The sequence below is a fragment of the Buceros rhinoceros genome, unplaced genomic scaffold (genome assembly GCF_000710305.1).
Source record: "Buceros rhinoceros silvestris isolate BGI_N320 unplaced genomic scaffold, ASM71030v1 scaffold15320, whole genome shotgun sequence".
Taxonomy (NCBI): domain Eukaryota; kingdom Metazoa; phylum Chordata; class Aves; order Bucerotiformes; family Bucerotidae; genus Buceros; species Buceros rhinoceros.
Window position 1 is genome coordinate 19,243 of NW_010391421.1, and position 6,558 is coordinate 25,800.

The following is a 6,558-nucleotide window of genomic DNA, read 5'->3' on the forward strand; positions in this document are numbered from 1 at the left end:
TCTACCTACAGTATTTGCCTCCCTTAAAATTTCTATTTTAAAAGATTAGAGGTTATATTTTACCTGTTAAGCATTTGGACCCATCTGCCACGGATGTTAGAAAGCATTTGAAATACTGAAACACTTAACACCCCTTCGACATCTCCCGTTACTTTGGTTTTTCCTTGGAGCATTTCCAAGCCCCATCTGTATCTTGCCCCTTACATACTTGGAAGTTAAAGAGTACAGAAGCGTTACAGATTTCAGTGACTAACATTTAATGTGGGATGATGTGTTGGCATGCATTAAAAATAACATCCTTTTAGTTCTTCAGACTCTCTGCAATTTAAAATATATTTGTGAGTTGTTATGGATTTTCTTTTCAAGTATAGACTCTTTTTTTAAATAAAGATGTAGATTGTTCATTACTTGAATGCAAACTTCTGTGACTTGAAGATACAAACAGGTTTGGGGAACAAAGCTTACTTGAAAAAATATTTTTCTCATTATGTTATTTGAGTGAAGCAAGCTAAGGGAAAAAGTAAGAGTGAAACGTTGGTTCCAAAAATGTCAAAGTACAAATATTTTTTTTGTACTGTGTATTTTTAAGAGAATAAATCTGGTTATGATTAGGCAAGTTTATTTGCAACGTAATGGTGTAGTGTGTACTTTGGCATAGTTTCAAATTAAAAAAAAATCCATTATGGTTTTGATTACTGCGTAGGTGTCTCTAGTTTTACCTTTGGAGCTGGTGAAGTCTTTCTGCAGACCTATTTTTCTTGAAACATGCAAGAAACTCTTCCCAAAGACAGCATGTTCTCCTCTGGCTACCATTCAAACTTACCAGTTACCCTCTACGCCTTTTTATGTTTTTAGTCTGTTCTGCTGCAACTGTCTAAAATCCAGGTAGCTAAATTCCCAACTGTGTTATCTGCCTTCCAGCATACCTCTGTGGATGGATACACTGAACCACACGTCCAGCCTATCAAGTCAAGTAGCAGACAAAACATCCCCCGATGTCGAAACTCCATTACATCTACCAATGAAGAGCATCCTCACATTGGAAATTATCGCTTACTGAAAACAATAGGAAAAGGAAATTTTGCCAAAGTGAAGCTGGCAAGGCATGTGCTTACTGGAAGAGAGGTAAGCCTTTCAAAAAAACCCCACAAAACCCCTAACCACTGACTGTCTTCTATAGTATCTTTGGCCATCTTTATAATAAGTATTTTTGCTATTCTTTTACCTTTCTCTTCTGAATAGAACAAGCTCATTTTTTGTCATCATAAAGGAAGATATAAAGGGGCTGTTTCAGGATATAGGAAAAGTTACCTGAGGTGCCTGAGTTTTCTGCCTCTAACCACTCACCCCTGTTTTTTAAAATATAACTTCTTGAAGTGGAAAAAAAAAAGTTTGTTGTGCATCAAACGATGTTTTGGGGCTGGGAGAGGGTCTATTCATCCCCAACCGTTTCAAAAATGAAGATAGATTTCATTGATGTTGCTAATCTGTTGATAGATCCTTGCTATTGAAATCTATTGACAGACAGATCTTGTGTTTGGATGGCCTGGTTTTGCAGTGGACAGGATAACATTGTTCTGTCTAAACACTGACAGGAGTATAAAACTGATTCCTTGGTGGTACCATCTGGCAGCAAAGTTCTGAGCTCCTGCTGGTAGATCCTAATAGGTGAGGAAATTTTGCTTGATGAAATGCATAAGAGCAGACATATGTTCATGTCTTACAGGCACGTCTATGCTTTTGCTCACAGAGGCGCAATATATTTTTGCTCAAACATTTTTCTGAGTTTAATCCATGGTTGGTTGTTTTTTTTTTCCCCAAGGTTGCTGTGAAAATAATAGATAAGACCCAGCTAAATCCTACTAGTCTGCAAAAGGTAAGAATATACCATAACGTCTGAAATTCTATACAGTTGAACTATGATCTTTTATTTACTTGACAAAAAGATTTGGTCCCTTTATCTTGCTAAACAAACATCTTTGTGTATGTATGACCTTGGAGACAGCAGTATCCCACTGTCTGCGCTATAATGTGCGTGAGCAATTCATCTGAGGGCAGTTACTCTATGTGGTTCCTACCTAAGCACGGCTGCTTTGCTCTTTCTCCTCCTCCCCTCTACTCTTTGCTAGCAATAAAATTTGTATCTAATTAGGTACACAAATAGTTTGTCTACATACTAAATCAAGATGTAATGCTGTAAAGGATAGTATTTTTCTTGGATTTTCTTGCTTGTGCCTGTCAATAGAAATTCAGAAGCCCTTCATAACCATTTTCTTAAGTATTTTGACAAAACCTTGAGGGTTTTCTGTTCGGTTTGGGGTTTTTTTCACTATTTAACTACGCGTATGTTTGGTTTTGGCTGAAGCACAGAAATGTTGCATTGTCCTGTGGAGGTTTGTTTACAGATACTAGACTGCTGCCGTTTGTAGCTGCAGAATGAGAGAAAGAGGCTAGAGCTCATTACTGCTGTTTTGTAGTATTATTGTTTGAGTACGGGTTCTTCAGGGTTTTACTTTGTTCTTTAATTTAACCTGCTGTGCAGAGTCCATGCAAAAGTTTTGCTGTCCTTAAGTCCTGTATCCTATATTAAGCAAATCTCTTTGCTAGTATTTGAGCTAGTGAGGAGGGACCTACAGAGGCAGTATGTGACAAAGCATATTGGGGAAATCCTGCGCTTCTTGTTTCCTGCCTAGCTTGGTACTTACTTGGAGGGCTGGGTGAGTTTGTCTCTGTGTTGAGCAGTGAGAGGGTAAAGAAATGTTAAAACTTGCTGGAAAACTGAGCATGAAAAAACTTAGATATGGGATAATTGCTTTAATGATAAGTAAGTTGTATTTCACACAAAAGCATTCAGTAACCATTTCATAGATCATACCAAGTATAAATGAAACTTTCATAGCTTACAAAAGATGCTGTCACACCACACAGGTAGTACACAAAATATTCATGTATTAGGATGTAACTGCTGTTACTGGTGGTTTTTTTGAGTGGGAAGCTGGTAGGAAGAGAAACTTTTGGAGGAACAGTTAGAAGCAGCTTATAGCAGAACTAAGGACAAAAATTAAATGTAGTGATTTATCTACAATTCCCTTCTTCAATAATTTCTAGAAATATTTATCCCATGGATCTTCTGCTTACACTGGAAAGTATGATAATTTGTGGGTATAAAGTTTTCCTTTGTAACATCTTGATTGTAATTTTCAGAAAAAATAATCTTTGTTTTGAAACTCTAAATGTCTTCAGCTTCCTATAATTTTCTGAGAATTTTGACTGAAACTGAATATTGATTCCCTGAAAGCTTTTAAGTTTTTGCACAGTCACTCAGGCGACAAGTTTTTTAAAGCAAATGAGGGTGGGACAGTGGCTCATCAGTATGCTTAGAATTACTTCTCATAGTATTTTGATAGGTCATTTGTGTATTGTAAATAGAACAATAAAAAAATTTCTTGTTACTCTCTGGAATCAGTCATCTTTATTTTTCTTTCTACACTGAACTATTATGTAAAGTTTGTGATTCTTTATGTGCTGTATTGTATAACGTGAATTTTTTAGAATTTTGTCATCAAGGTTGTACTGTACAAAGGGCTGTTAAGTGGTAAATTTTTTCTTCAAGAAGTAATGTTGGGAATGGGAAGCAGTGATAGTAGTGTTGTTGTAATAGGAACAGACACTTTTTCTAATGAATGTTTATAGAGAATTACTGGAGTATGTTACTGCCACAAAAATACCACTCATGAGTTTGAACCCATCTAAATTAGCATAGTTGAGAGGACAGTCTCTAGAACTTCAAAGCTGGTAATTTGGATGCAGGTCAGCAAAACTTTTAGGCCTTTATTGTTGATCAAACAAGACAATAGTGACTAGTCAAATACGTAGCGATCTTAGGCATGGGGCCCTTCACAAACCATTCCCTTACCCATTCACTCTCTTATAAAGGCTGCCCAGTGCAAGTAGGTTTTGTCTTAGTACTTGCTGCTGCTGTAATTACGTAAAAGGAGTTGAGGCATCAGAGCTTCTCGTGCACCATTCTGTGTTGTAAACAGAAATATTTGAGCACGTAGTTCAGTTGCTGGAAGTGTCGTACAGACTGGGTCTGTAGTTAGTCGTGGGTATGAAAGCAAAGAAAGTGCTTAGTTTGTCCTTGGCCACTCTCCGATGCCATTTACACCATATAGAATGGACAGGGTACTTCACAGAGGTGTTTTAACATAGACCACCAAGTAGTAGGAGGTGACGCAAGTAAGCCAGCTGTGTGAAATTTTTAATTTTGCGTCCTTGTGCATGCAGTGTGGTAGTCTTAAGTTGTATTTCTTGAAGCTGCTTGACTAGATGAAGAGCACTGAATCAAGGGCATTGCCTTTTATTTTGTTTTCAAAATACATGGTTCCCATCTTAGTGAGCACCTGTTTAGGAGACAGAGCTGGCTTTTTTCGAACTTGCTGTCTTGATAGTAACTGATACTGTACTGACTCAGCTTTTTCCACTGTCATGACTGTAATTTGTTCCCGAATTAAAGTGTTTGGTTTCTATCATAACTAGAATTTATAACTAATAGCTGTTCTTCTCTCTGCGTTTCTGCTACACTGAAAGTGTCATCTTATACTGGCTTACTTGGGATGTTTTTGAAATAGCATTCTCTTCTGCTGCAAACTGCTAGTAGAGCAGAAGGTGCTTTTTTTAGGTTTGATTAGCAAGTGCCATTTCAGATTTTCCGCTTTTAGGGTTCTGTGGGCTTTTTTTTTATTCTTTAAACCTATCTAAAGCCTCAAACTTAGGTTCTTTTTGTTGTTAAAGAAAAACAGAACAGAAGTAAAGTGGTAGTAGTAGATTTGGAACAATTCAATATGAGACCTATTGAAAGATAACATTTTTTTGCAATGTGCCTTCTCAGTAATGACTTAGAAACAAGAAAGCAATCAGGCAGGTCCTCCTTCAAAGCAAGAAAAAGCCTTGGTTAACTGAAGGTTTTTAGTTGTATTGTAGTGACTTAAAATAGTATATCTTAAATGTAGATGGCAACCTGACAGCAAGTAGAAGTGTTAGCAACGGTGTGACAGGAGATCTTTATACTTTCTGCAGTCTGTGTCCTGAAAAATGAAACTGTCAAAGCAGGAATCAAGTTTTCAAGCCTTGTGCCTTTCCCATAGTACAAGTTATACAAATGGAGGATGGTGCTGGCTGTCCTCTGCTATAAGGGAAGCTCTTAAAGCTGCAACCCGTTTGCAACAAGGGGATGCTTATTCAAGGGCTTTTTTGAATGGTAGGACTTTGTTGAGACTGAAGTGTTGTCCTGTAAATGCGTTGTTGGGATGTGGGGAGAGAAAGCAGGGAGCACTTACACCTTCGGAGAGAGCAGTGCACAGCTGCCCAGGAAAATAGAGGTCTGCGTGAATTCTGAAAGTGCTGTCTTTTATCAGTAAAATAGATAATTATATAATCCTGCAGCTTGGCTTATCATGAAAGGAAAACTAATCTCACTGGTCTGTCCAGATTTCTGTAAAGTTAACAAGCTTGGCTTCATAGGCAAGAACTGTGGAGGTCTTGCTTTAATATATCTCTGCTTGTAGAGGTCTCGTAGGTGTTCTTGAGGGGTGTAGTGTCTGTATGGTTAATGGCCAGCATGCTTCTGCAAGGGGGAAGTGGTGGCAGTGGTGAGGTTTATCCCAAGAGTTGCAATAATGCAAATAATGTAATATATAATATTTCAATAATGTAAAGTAATGTACTCTTAATACTTGAATACTGTTAACACTTATATTCAAGTGATACCCATTGTTCAGAGATTTTTCTAGGCTGTTTTCCTCTTGAGAGAGAAAATTAGAAGAGCAAACATTGACATTTTTGTAATTTGTATAAAAGTGCATTTATACTGGACCAAATAAAATTCTGAACATACACCAGGACTCCCGAGAACAATTCAGGTGCCTGATTTTCATCCCACCCACCCCCACTGCTGTTTTGAACATCCATGTGGGAATCAAGTTCCCTGCTCTTTCTCTCCACTCTGCATTTGAGACCCCTGTACTCATCTCCTCGGACCACGTGGGCCAGGAACTACAGAAGATGTAATGTGGCTGTGTTTGTGGTTTCTACTCAGTGCTGTTCCATTATTACTTCAGTTCTTTCAGCCTTTGAACAATTTTTTTCTTGCGGAGTTGGAAGGTATCTGTCATGCCAAGCAGCTTTAGCAAACCTGCTTGGCTTAGTTATGTAGGAGTATTATGGAATATATAAGTTAAATCTGCCTAATTTGCAAGATGCCTATACCTGAGTGACTTCAGAAAAAGGTCTGAAAATGTCAGTTTCCAGGTAAACAGCTGCTGGAAACTTGTCAGAAGCAGAAAACAACTGCAAAACACAAACTCTCAGAGGAACCTGAGCATGAGGAAGGCACCTTGAGTGCTGTAGTCTCAGTAGTGGGCAGGTGGTTGGGAGAGGAGTTTTGCAGGGGTTCAAACCACTTGGAGTTGTTTAATCTTTTCTCAGAGCAAGCCATTTAGTCAACAGGTACCTGCGGGTAGATTCCAAGATTTCACCTATTCTTTCAGTTCTTACTCT

General features: G+C 38.1%; 1 protein-coding gene across 1 annotated transcript in view; it reads left to right on the top strand.

Annotated features, from left to right (window-relative positions):
* Nucleotides 1-927: 927 nt before the first annotated feature.
* The window catches only part of MARK1 (MAP/microtubule affinity-regulating kinase 1), a gene marked incomplete at its 3' end in the record, with an annotated part of 30,285 nt that continues 24,654 nt past the window's right edge, over nt 928-6,558 (top strand). Inside the window, exons 1-2 of the mRNA XM_010141711.1 lie at nt 928-1,125; nt 1,823-1,876. The remainder of the gene's footprint in view (nt 1,126-1,822; nt 1,877-6,558) is intronic.